The sequence below is a fragment of the Ursus maritimus genome, unplaced genomic scaffold (genome assembly GCF_017311325.1).
Source record: "Ursus maritimus isolate PB19 unplaced genomic scaffold, ASM1731132v1 scaffold_7, whole genome shotgun sequence".
NCBI classification, from domain to species: domain Eukaryota; kingdom Metazoa; phylum Chordata; class Mammalia; order Carnivora; family Ursidae; genus Ursus; species Ursus maritimus.
In genome coordinates this window covers 55,843,909-55,853,850 of record NW_024426885.1, presented here as the reverse complement: position 1 = coordinate 55,853,850, position 9,942 = coordinate 55,843,909, and the positions used below count along the sequence as shown (strand labels likewise).

At 45.9% G+C, this 9,942-nt stretch overlaps 1 long non-coding RNA gene across 1 annotated transcript; it reads right to left on the bottom strand.

Moving 5' to 3' along the window:
- Positions 1-8,566: 8,566 nt before the first annotated feature.
- On the bottom strand, positions 8,567-9,880 carry LOC103667780. The gene is made up of 2 exons (XR_005833176.1): positions 9,778-9,880; positions 8,567-9,543 (listed from the first exon to the last, which is right to left on the bottom strand). It is a non-coding gene; the product is annotated as an uncharacterized LOC103667780 (long non-coding RNA).
- Between the last annotated feature and the right edge of the window lie 62 nt (positions 9,881-9,942).

Sequence of the window (9,942 nt, the reverse complement as noted above, 5' to 3'; positions counted from 1 at the left end):
AATCCCCCTGGTTCTGCTCGCCGCCTGTTGCAGCGCCTTCTAAGGAAGGCGTTCTCTCTCAATTTCGCTGCGCTCTCTCCTACTCAGAAAGAGGCACCTGTAGAGATGGGAGACCGCTGATCGGCCAGTTCTCTCATGTGCTGGAAAACAGTCTTAGAGGTCTCAAAACCTCTCTGAGCCTGTTCTTTGAACCAAGGGTGACCTGGCCCCTTCCAACTAGACTGGGAAACCTGTTCAGAGTTTTCCAGGCTCTCTCCTTCCTCAGAATTGTATTTGACCTTAATTTGTTATTTCCATATTCTAGAACAGTTAGAAATGAAATAAAAGTATAAAGAAATAGGGAAGTAAAATAATCCCTAAGTTCTCCTCTCCTGACATCTTTATACAGATTAGACTTGACTTTGAACCTGAGGGAGAGCCTGCCTGTATGCTTGGCACGGCAAGGGCCTGTGGCAGGGACACAACCCTTGCCCCGAGATTCTTACAGTCTGAGCTGGCAAATGCGGAAACAGCTTTCCACATTTTCCATTTCAACCAGTATTTACTGAGCATCCACTGTGACCAGGGATTCTTCCACGTGCTTGGCGTACATCAGCAAAGAAAAGATCCCTATCCTCGCGGAACTCACATTCTAGTGGGGAAGGCAGGCCATGAGTTGATAAATGCTATAGAAAAAAGAAAAGGAAGTGGGCTGGGGATGGGGTGTGTGGGAGGAGGCTGCAGTATGAAATGGGGGTCAGGGTTAGCCTCCCTAAGGTCATATTTGGGGTGCCTGGCCGGCTCTGTCAGTAAGAGCGTGCAGCTCTTGATCTTAGGGTCATGAGTTCAAGCCCCACATTGGGTGTAGGGTTTACTTAAAATAAAAAGGTCAGAGTTGAGTCAAGACTTGAAAAAGAGGAGAGATTTAGCCATGCGGGTATCTGGGAATAGAGTGTTTCAAGCAACAGGAATAGCTAAAATCTCAAAGAAACAAAATCCAACACAAACCTCAGGAAGGGGCCACCCGAAAGATAAGTGTGAGAAAGGGCCAAGGGGAGGAAGGAGGGCTTGCACGCCTATGCTAATCGCATGGTGGCTCCGTTGGGTGGGGTGATTTATCCGACCCTGGGGACCAGGCTCTGCCCAAACCTTTGGGCCAACGGAAATCAGCTCTGACCCAGGCTCTTGCACAACTGGGACACAGCCTTGCGTGAGTCGTTCGCTCCCTGGGCCTTAGTGGCCTCAGCTGTAAAAGGAGACAGCTGCCATCTGACCACTCTCTGGTGTCCTGCTTCCTTGCTCCCTGAGTGCCCTTTGTAGTACTAATGGTACTAATAGTAATAATGATAATAACGTCACAAATAAGATGGCGATTGCAGCATCTTTCTGGGATGAATAAGTTAATTATTCTTATGATTGAGACTTTTAAAAATCAAAAACAAAACCATTTAATTTCCGTGGTTTCTGAGGACAAGAGGGGCAAGGGCCTAGCCTTTAGTTAGGAAAAATAAAATGAGGTGAAATAGGGAAAAGGCTTCATCGGACCAGCATGTAACCGTCTTTGGTTTTTGTGGGAACTGTGTTCCAAGAGGGCCCCTCTTGGCCGCTCCTGAGAGTATTTCCTTAGCTGAGGCTCAGAACATCCGCAAGCAGCCAACTGTCAGTTTGGGAAGGTTTGGGAAGTATTACGCAAAAGGTAAAAAAAACGGTCTTTGAGAACCGTTAAAAAGATAAAACCTGCTCAAGTTTCCTAGCCTGTAGGATGTAGGGGCCAGAAATATGAAACTGTGTTCTCACAATTCGCTGAGCTGCTAAAAGGAGGAATCTGAGAGCACCATATTGTCAGACGCTTGGTTTTGCCCAAAACGCCAGGACTGGGGGTCCTGTGATCCTAGGGAAGGGCTCTCACTCCTCATGACAGACAGGACTGTTTGGTTTTCTAATGCCAGGGCAGAGGTGGGACGGGTGTGCTGGGGACATAGGACTAACAATGAGAAGATCCCCCGCAGAAGGTACCTCCAGAAAGGAGAGCTCGTGTGAGGGGTCACAGGAAGTGGGCTGGGGGATAAGGGTGTGAAGTAAGAGTCCGGGTCTGAAGTCAGATGGCCAAAAGTCTAATCCCACCTCTGTGCCTCAGTTTCCTTATCTGTATAATAGGCACACAAATGATGCCTACTTCACAGGGCAGTTGTAATAAGCAAGTGAATTAATACACATGAAGTCCTTAGTATAGTATGTGTGTCCTAATGAGAAAGCCAACAGCCGATGCTTTGGGTTGTAGGAGGTTTTTTTTTTTTTTTTCCTTTTAAGATTGATTTATTTATTTGTCAGAGAGAGAGAGAGAGCAAGCAGAGGGAGAAGCAGACTCCCTGCTGAGCAAGGAGCCTGACGCAGGACTCAATCCCAGGGCCCTGGGATCATGACCTGAGCCAACGGCAGACACTTAACTGCCTGAGCCACTCAGGGATCCCTGCATGAGTTCTTTCTAAGCAATGTTTGAGTGTTTTTCATTGAGGGCTGCCTATTCAGGGAATGTTTTCCATGCAAGCATGCTTTCAGGTTATTTATCTCTCTTCTTTCTAACCCAGATTTTCCGTAATCCTGAATCATCATTTTTTAAACCAGTGCTGTAGAAATATAAGCAAATGAAGGGGCCAAGGGCAGGTCACCCCAAAATGTGCCACTTTGACATACCGATTGTTTTAAATAAAACTCACTGAAGAGAGAGTCAATCCAAAAAGAACACTCTGACCACCACCTTTATCTCCAGAAAGCAAGAAATAAATCCGTGAAAGGTTCCCTCCCTGTACCAAGAGGTAAAGATACATCCTTATCACCACAAAGGGGAAATTTAGAACCAAGAAGGCTGTATTAAAATACCCTTGTTATTACTTTTTGCTAATTTACTATCCCAGCCCAAATGCCACTTAGTATTCCTTACTAACTGAAGCTCCCAAAGTTAAGTTTTCTTTGTATTGTCAATTCCTCACAGATTTATTGTCTCTTTGTCTAAAAAGTATAAAAACTGCCTGCCTTGGTCATTTCTTTGGGTCTCAATTTCATTATTGGGCCTCCGTGTGTACATAATTAAACTTTGGGTTTTTTTCTTCCTATTAATCTCTCATGTCAATTTACTTCTTGGACTAGCTGGAAGAATCTTGAAGAGTATCGGGACATTTTTTTCTCCCCTACACAGCCACAAATGTACATCACTATATGTGATTTCAAATTTTTTAGTAGCCACATTTTAAAAAGTAAGACAAAACAGATACATTAGTTTTATTTTATTTTATTTTTTTTAAAAGATTTTATTTATGGGACGCCTGGGTAGCGCAGTGGTTAGGTGTCTGCCTTTGGCTCAGGGTGTGATCCCGGCGTTCCAGGATCGAGTCCCACATCGGGCTCCTCCACTGGGAGCCTGCTTCTTCCTCTGACTGTTTTATTTATTTGACAGAGATAGACAGTCAGCGAGAGAGGGAACACAAGTAGGGGGAGTGGGAGAGGAAGAAGCAGGCTCCCAGTGGAGGAGCCCGACGCAGGGCCAGATCCCAGGATCACGCCCTGAGCCAAAGGCAGACGTTTAATGACTGAGCCACCCAGGCACCCCCATTAATTTTAATAATATATTTTAACCCAATATATCCAAAATATTTTAACATATAGTCAATATAAAAATCATTAATAAGATTTTACACTTTCCCTTACTATATCTTTGAAATCCATTGTATATTTTACAAATATAGCATATCTCAATTCAGATTAGCCAAGTGCTTACTGGCCACATGGGGCTACCGTGTTGGACAGTGCAGTTCTAAGTGATGGGAGGATGGTTCTTAGCAGTGAGCTGGGGTGGGCTAATTGGGCTGGGCCCTGCTATCCCTCTCGATCACTGCTGTGATATCCAGAAAGGCCTGTGGGATGGAGGTCTTCCGGTCATACGGAACGAGGAGGATCTTGATGCAAGTCCTGCAAGTTCAAGAGTGTGGTTTTGAATCATGATCTATTGAGCAAGCTCCTGCTTGCCCCTAACCGTCTTTTCCTTTCTCCCCACTAGCCCCATCCTGTCACAAAACTACATCAAGAGTCCCTGGAGGTAGGAATTTTGCTGAATTGTTCTGCCCACATTCCCCTCAGCCAGGAAGGAGAGACCACCCCATCTCCCCTCAGGGAAACGCCCTTTTGTCTACTTCAAGGAGATTTCAGTTTGGTCTTTAAAATAGGGTGTGCCTTGGGGAAGGCTGACTTGCTTTTGAGGACAAGACCTCTTCACCTCTTCAGACATGAATTTGCATGTCTTTCCTTCAGTTTATTATTACAAAGTTGTTTGAAGGAGGTCTCATGTCCTTATTTTCAAGTTTTCGGGAAGAGTGGAAGGGACCTCACTCTCACCTCTATGAGCCAGTAGTATTATTATCTCCGTGGATACTCTAAAATCCGAAAAGAAACTCTATTCCTGTTTCATTTGTGATGAGATTGCGCTGTCTACTTAACCCACAGATGTTCTTTTCCTTCAGCCTTCCTGACTACTACTTCTTACCAGTCTTTAGTATTCCCAGCCACATTGTCCTGAGGCAAATTACCTTTATCAGGCAGTTCCTGAATGCTGATCTCTGGCTCAACTCCTTTAGTCTCATTGTGCCCCAAGGGAGGTTATCCAAAGAATGCTCTCCATTAATAATTTTTAAGTTAAATTTATGTTAACAATCAAAATCTTTTTATTGAGTGTTTTTTCCTTGATTACTAACACAATTTTAGAATACAGAATTTGGCATACTCTGGAAAAGATGAAGAAGAAACATCATCCGATTGTCTAGAAAACACCACTCTTAACTTTTTGGTATTGTAGATGAGAAGACAAGACTAGCCCATGCCAAAAAGAAGAATTATTCAGTACAGAATTTATTCATTTACTCATTCATTCAGTGCCTTGGGGTGAGGTACAGGGACATGCTGAGGTCATCCAGAAGTTTAGTCCCTTTCGGGATATCATCGAGTAAAGGTCATCAAATGTGGGGCCTATCGCTGGTGCTAGAGGAGCAACTGAGTCCAGCAGTCGATACTGTCTTTTTGAATGGAGGGTGAGCAGCACCCTTTCATTCTTTGGGAGGGGTTATAGCAAGTTCAGGGTGGCCATAAAAATTTTTTTTACTGTCTCAGTGTAATAACTATGGCCAAGTCATGAAACTTCTAAACAGCACTTCACTAAGTGATCCTGTTCATTTTTCATGTTTGTGACCAAGACCCCCCCACCCCAAAAAATAAGTAAAATAAAAGACATGGAGTCTGGCAAAAAATAAGAATAACTAAAGTGTTGTAACTTAATTGGTAAATGTGGTCAGCCTCAGGATCGACACCAAAAAGCCGTTGAAGATCTGGTTAATATTCTGTGGTTACAAATTAAGGGACAAGAACTTCCCTCTTCCTTAGTGACCAATAACGTTAAATATAATCGCAGCTGTGTGGCTGGAATTTCAGTGTGTGTGTTTGGGGCAGTAGGAGTGAGGTTGGGCTGTGAAGCTTAGGAAATATTGTCACTGGGTTTGGGAACTTGGGTAGTTTGCTTCTCTGCAGAGGAAGCTCGGAGCCTTGAGGTGATAAATTGATGGATGGGTTATGGGATTGGTGGGAATTGACGATTAAGTTAGCTTTGGGGACACCTATGGGGCTAAGTAGTGCCACAGAGTAGGGTATAAAATAATGGCAATAAGGGAGACGAGAGGGGACCCAGCGTTCTAGTGAGTGGCATGTGCCACTTTGAGTTACCAAAGGCAGGACGTGACAGTGGTAATCTCTGGATGGAAGATGACGAGGGGTTTGTTTTTTCTTTTGAGTCCCCCCCCCCATTGCTACTCCCCAGCTGTCTGCTTTTCCACAGTAAGCATGTATTAATTTTTAATTAGAAAATACAATTTACTAAAGATATACAAAAAATAATTTAGAATAGTATTGATAGATAGCAAGCCTTGGGAAAAAGAGAAGTCAAATGAGGACCTTCTCTCTTGATCATTTTCAAAGGGCCTGGTTCCCCCTAACCCACATGTATAGTCCTGTTCCCTTATGTTTGAAATTTTCCCTAAAAGATTTGTTTCCAATATTTTTGATCCCTGTGAAAATATTTCCAAGAGAAGTAACACATCCCCCTATTCCCAGTTATTTATTATTAATAGTACTCTACACATGGCTCTTTTGTTGCAACTTTTGGTTCTCTCAAGCCCTATAATTTTTAGAATTGGAATGTCATTCTTCTAGACTCAGGTAGCATCTGAGAAGTTCTTTTATGCCCTTTTAAAATAGAAATCTAGTTTATTTTCAGAGCAGTCTTGGGTTCCCAGCAAAATTGAACAGAAGGTACAGGGATTTCCTATATACCCGCTGCCCCTTGTTTTCCTTGTCAAATTATAGACCCGAACTATGATGGGGTTGCTGTGCCCCTCCCCCTCTTCCAGTCTGAGATGAACACCCTGAAGTTACCAAACTTTTAGATACTTAGCAACACCTGGGGAGGTTTCTGGATTAGGACCATGGAGTCCTTCGACAAGGAGGGACCCCGTTCTAGTAAACTGGGTGTGTGGCTTTAGTGATAAGAAGGGAAGAGCTAAGGAAGGAGCCCAGTGGGGGTGGGGGGAATGCCTGGGAGCCTGGGTCCTCTCTCTGCACCATCCCGCAGGTACCCACCTACTGATACTCCATAAGGGGATTAAGAACACAGTAGTCGCTGCTCCCTTGGGACCAAGACTGTTTTAGCCGCAGAAGCCCCATCCACTAAAGGGGTGGGGTGGAATGAGTAGAACTGAAAGAACGGGAAACTCAGAGGTGCCTGGTATCCATGAATAAAGAAGTTGCTTTTTATTTTTATTTTTTATTTTTTTTATTTTTAAGAAGATTTATTTGTCAGAGAGAGAGGGAGAGGGAGAAAGAAAAGACAAGCAGGGAGAGCGGCAGGCAGAGCAGCAGAGGGAGAAGCAGACTCCCCACTTAGCTGGGAGCCTGATGCGGGGCTCCATCCCAGGACCCTGGGATCATGACCTGAGCCGAAGGCAGACGCTTCACCAACTGAGCCACCCAGGCGCCCAATAAAGATACTTTTTTAAGAGGTTGATTTTTTTTAAAAAGCATTTTGTTATAAAAATTCTAAAAAATACATTAAAGTAGGGAGACTAGCGTAATGAACCTTGATTTTCTCATCGCTCAGCTCCAGCAATCCCCTGCTATCTCTCTCTCATCCGCCTCCTGAAACTGGATTATTTAGAAGCAAATCACCATCATTTTCTCATTCCAAACTGAAGTACTTCAGTACGTACCTCTAAAAAAAAAAAAAGAAAGAAAAAGACTAAAAGGAAGACTTCTGATAATTTACAAATCTTCATCTTCATCTGTCACTGACTTTGAATGAAGAACCCTGAGCCCTGGACCTGCTTTTGCCAATCACCAGCTGTATGACCAGCAGCAAGTCGTGTACTTTTCTGGGCTTGCACTTTTCCCAGCTGACTGGGCGAAGGTGATTTCTAAGCTCTCTTCCCACGCTCGAAATCAAATATTCATGCAAGGGTCACTGTGAAGACTCTAGAGACATAGACTTGGTACAGGGTCTATTCGCTGTTGGTTTTTTTGATGCAGTGCCCAGTTCAGAGTCAAGACCTCCTCACCGAAGAGCTGAGGAGGTCCTAGAGGCTGCTGAGTGCCAGGAGCTTACACTTAGAGCTTAAAAAAAGAAAGGAGTCTTGGAGCCGTCCCCACAAGCAGTTTTGGGCAGCCCTCAGTATCTCTTCTGACAACCTCAATTCATCTTAACAAGTGTTCTGCTGAGTTGCGGTGCAGGGACATTTCAAGTGCTCCAAAAAGATCTGCTTTTAAAAAGACCACCCTGAAACCAGTAAGTAGTGAAAAGCCATGTTGACTTGAAGAGGGGGAGGGCATGTTGATTGCTTTTGTAGATGCGTCTCTGGTGTGCGTCCTGTTCCAGGGCGATGGTTAAGGAATAAGGAGGCCCATTTTACAGGCCAATCAACTGAGTATGAAGTAAAGTAGGTGGCTTTAAGGTTGCCTGGTAAATGAAGGATTAAGTCCAGAACAGAATTTGTCTCTTAAAATTATGGACTACTGGCGTATTTATCGTCGAGAGTAAGTTTTGGGGACCGGTAAGGATGGTCTTTGGTCAGTGGAGGAAATTTTGGGCCGGAAGATGGTAGGTGCCCAGCCCCGAGGAGCACCCCCGACGCAGCCTCACGGTGTGTGCCGTGAGCTTTCGTGGGCACCCTCTCCTTGGCTTCCCTCACCATCGTCAGGACTAGACCGGCTGCACGAGGCGTGGCGTAGGTGGCCGGCGTCTCTCGGCGGCGAAGTGAGTGGGACAAGCGGGACCCAGGACTTCCGGCCGCCACAGGCGTTTGTCGCTCCTCTACGGCTCGCAGAGGATGAGGGACAGGCAGCTGGGGGAGGGCTATTTGGGAAGAGAAACTGCGGGCTGTCAGGGTAGAGGGAGACGGGCAAACGTGTGGGAATGCTGCACCATTTTTTAAAAAGAATTACCATGACCCAGAGAAGGAAAAAAAAGAAGGACCCGAATGAAAAAGGCCACCACGAGCTCTGAGCGGTCCCGGGGCTTTGCGGGGCTTTATAGAAGCTAAAGGGGACGGGAATTACTGTTTTGGTGCCAGGGTTTTAAATTGGGGGAGAGGGTTAAAAGGGGCCGAAGATGAGGGCTGTTAGTTCAAGCTGACACCCGTAGTCCATAGTGGGGGATCCACTGGCTTTGTGACTTTTGGGGTTAGTTACAGCTGAAGAGGAGTCCCTGGACGCACTTCCAGTTGGTTCTGAGGACGGTCAAGATGGCTGTTCTCACGACTCCTGTGCGCTCGCAGCACAGCTACTGGGCGATAAGGTTCCGAGGCCTGTCCTTAGCAGGAAACGGTAAAGGAATCAGCAGGAAGCCGAAGACAAGAGAAGGGAAACTCCTCCCTCCGGGCAAAGGACTGGCGGGGGCCAGGATGCAGATGGGAAGGGGGGCTGGTGCGAGAGCGCGTGGAGGTGGAGAGGCTGGGCCTGGAACAGAAGGGAAGAGTGCGCCCCCAGGGCCCGAGCGCACCGTCAGCTCCGGTGTTGACTGTCTGTACCTGGGGGTCCTCGGTCCTCCCGGTCCTCCCGGTCCTCCCGAAGAAGCCTCAGCATGATCCCCTGGACCTGGGAACCGGGGCTGTGGCCAGTGGGTTTTCTGAGCTCCAGCAGCCCGCTGAGAGGACCACACACCTTGTTTCTGATTCCCGGCTTCTCCAAGGCCAGGGGACCCCCAAGTCAAGCTGAACAATTTTACCAGGAGGCAAGGTGAACCATATGAATGGAATGAAATGATAAGAAATACTTGGTGTGAAGGAGCAGGGCAACGCAAGCTCATTTTTTCTGTGTTAGGCAGCTCTTGGCGACCAGAAACTCTCGCTCCATTCTGGAGCTAGAGGGAGAGCCGAGTCCGGAGAGAAGGCTGTTATCTGGAATCGGAGAATGGTGATTAGTAGATGCGAACTCCGCTTTGAACTTTCCCTGCTGGAGCTTGACTCAGCTGTGCGACTCCTGATGAAAGAAAAATTCCTATTTTAGGTTGAAGGTCCTCAGTGATGAAAAAGCAGCACCCACAGCTCCCACTCACCCCCAGGGCAGTCCACGCTGTATGTTAACTGTCTTGTGTTTAGGTTGTTCAGTGAAGAAAGGAAAAACAGACTGCACCGAATGCTGATTCTACTGTTCTAGGGGGAAAAAATTACGAACAGGCAAGTGGCAAACAACAAAACTTTTGAAAAAGCAGACCTGGGGAGAGTCCAGTGCAGTTTCATAATGGGTAGGAACAGTTCCTTTGCTGTCTTCTTCTTCTTCTTCTTTTTTTTTTTTAATCTTTCTGGGTTTTGATGTGGATCTCTTTCTTTTTGTTCAGGAAATTGTGACGTGGGTTCTGGGCAGGGTTTGAGGTTTTGG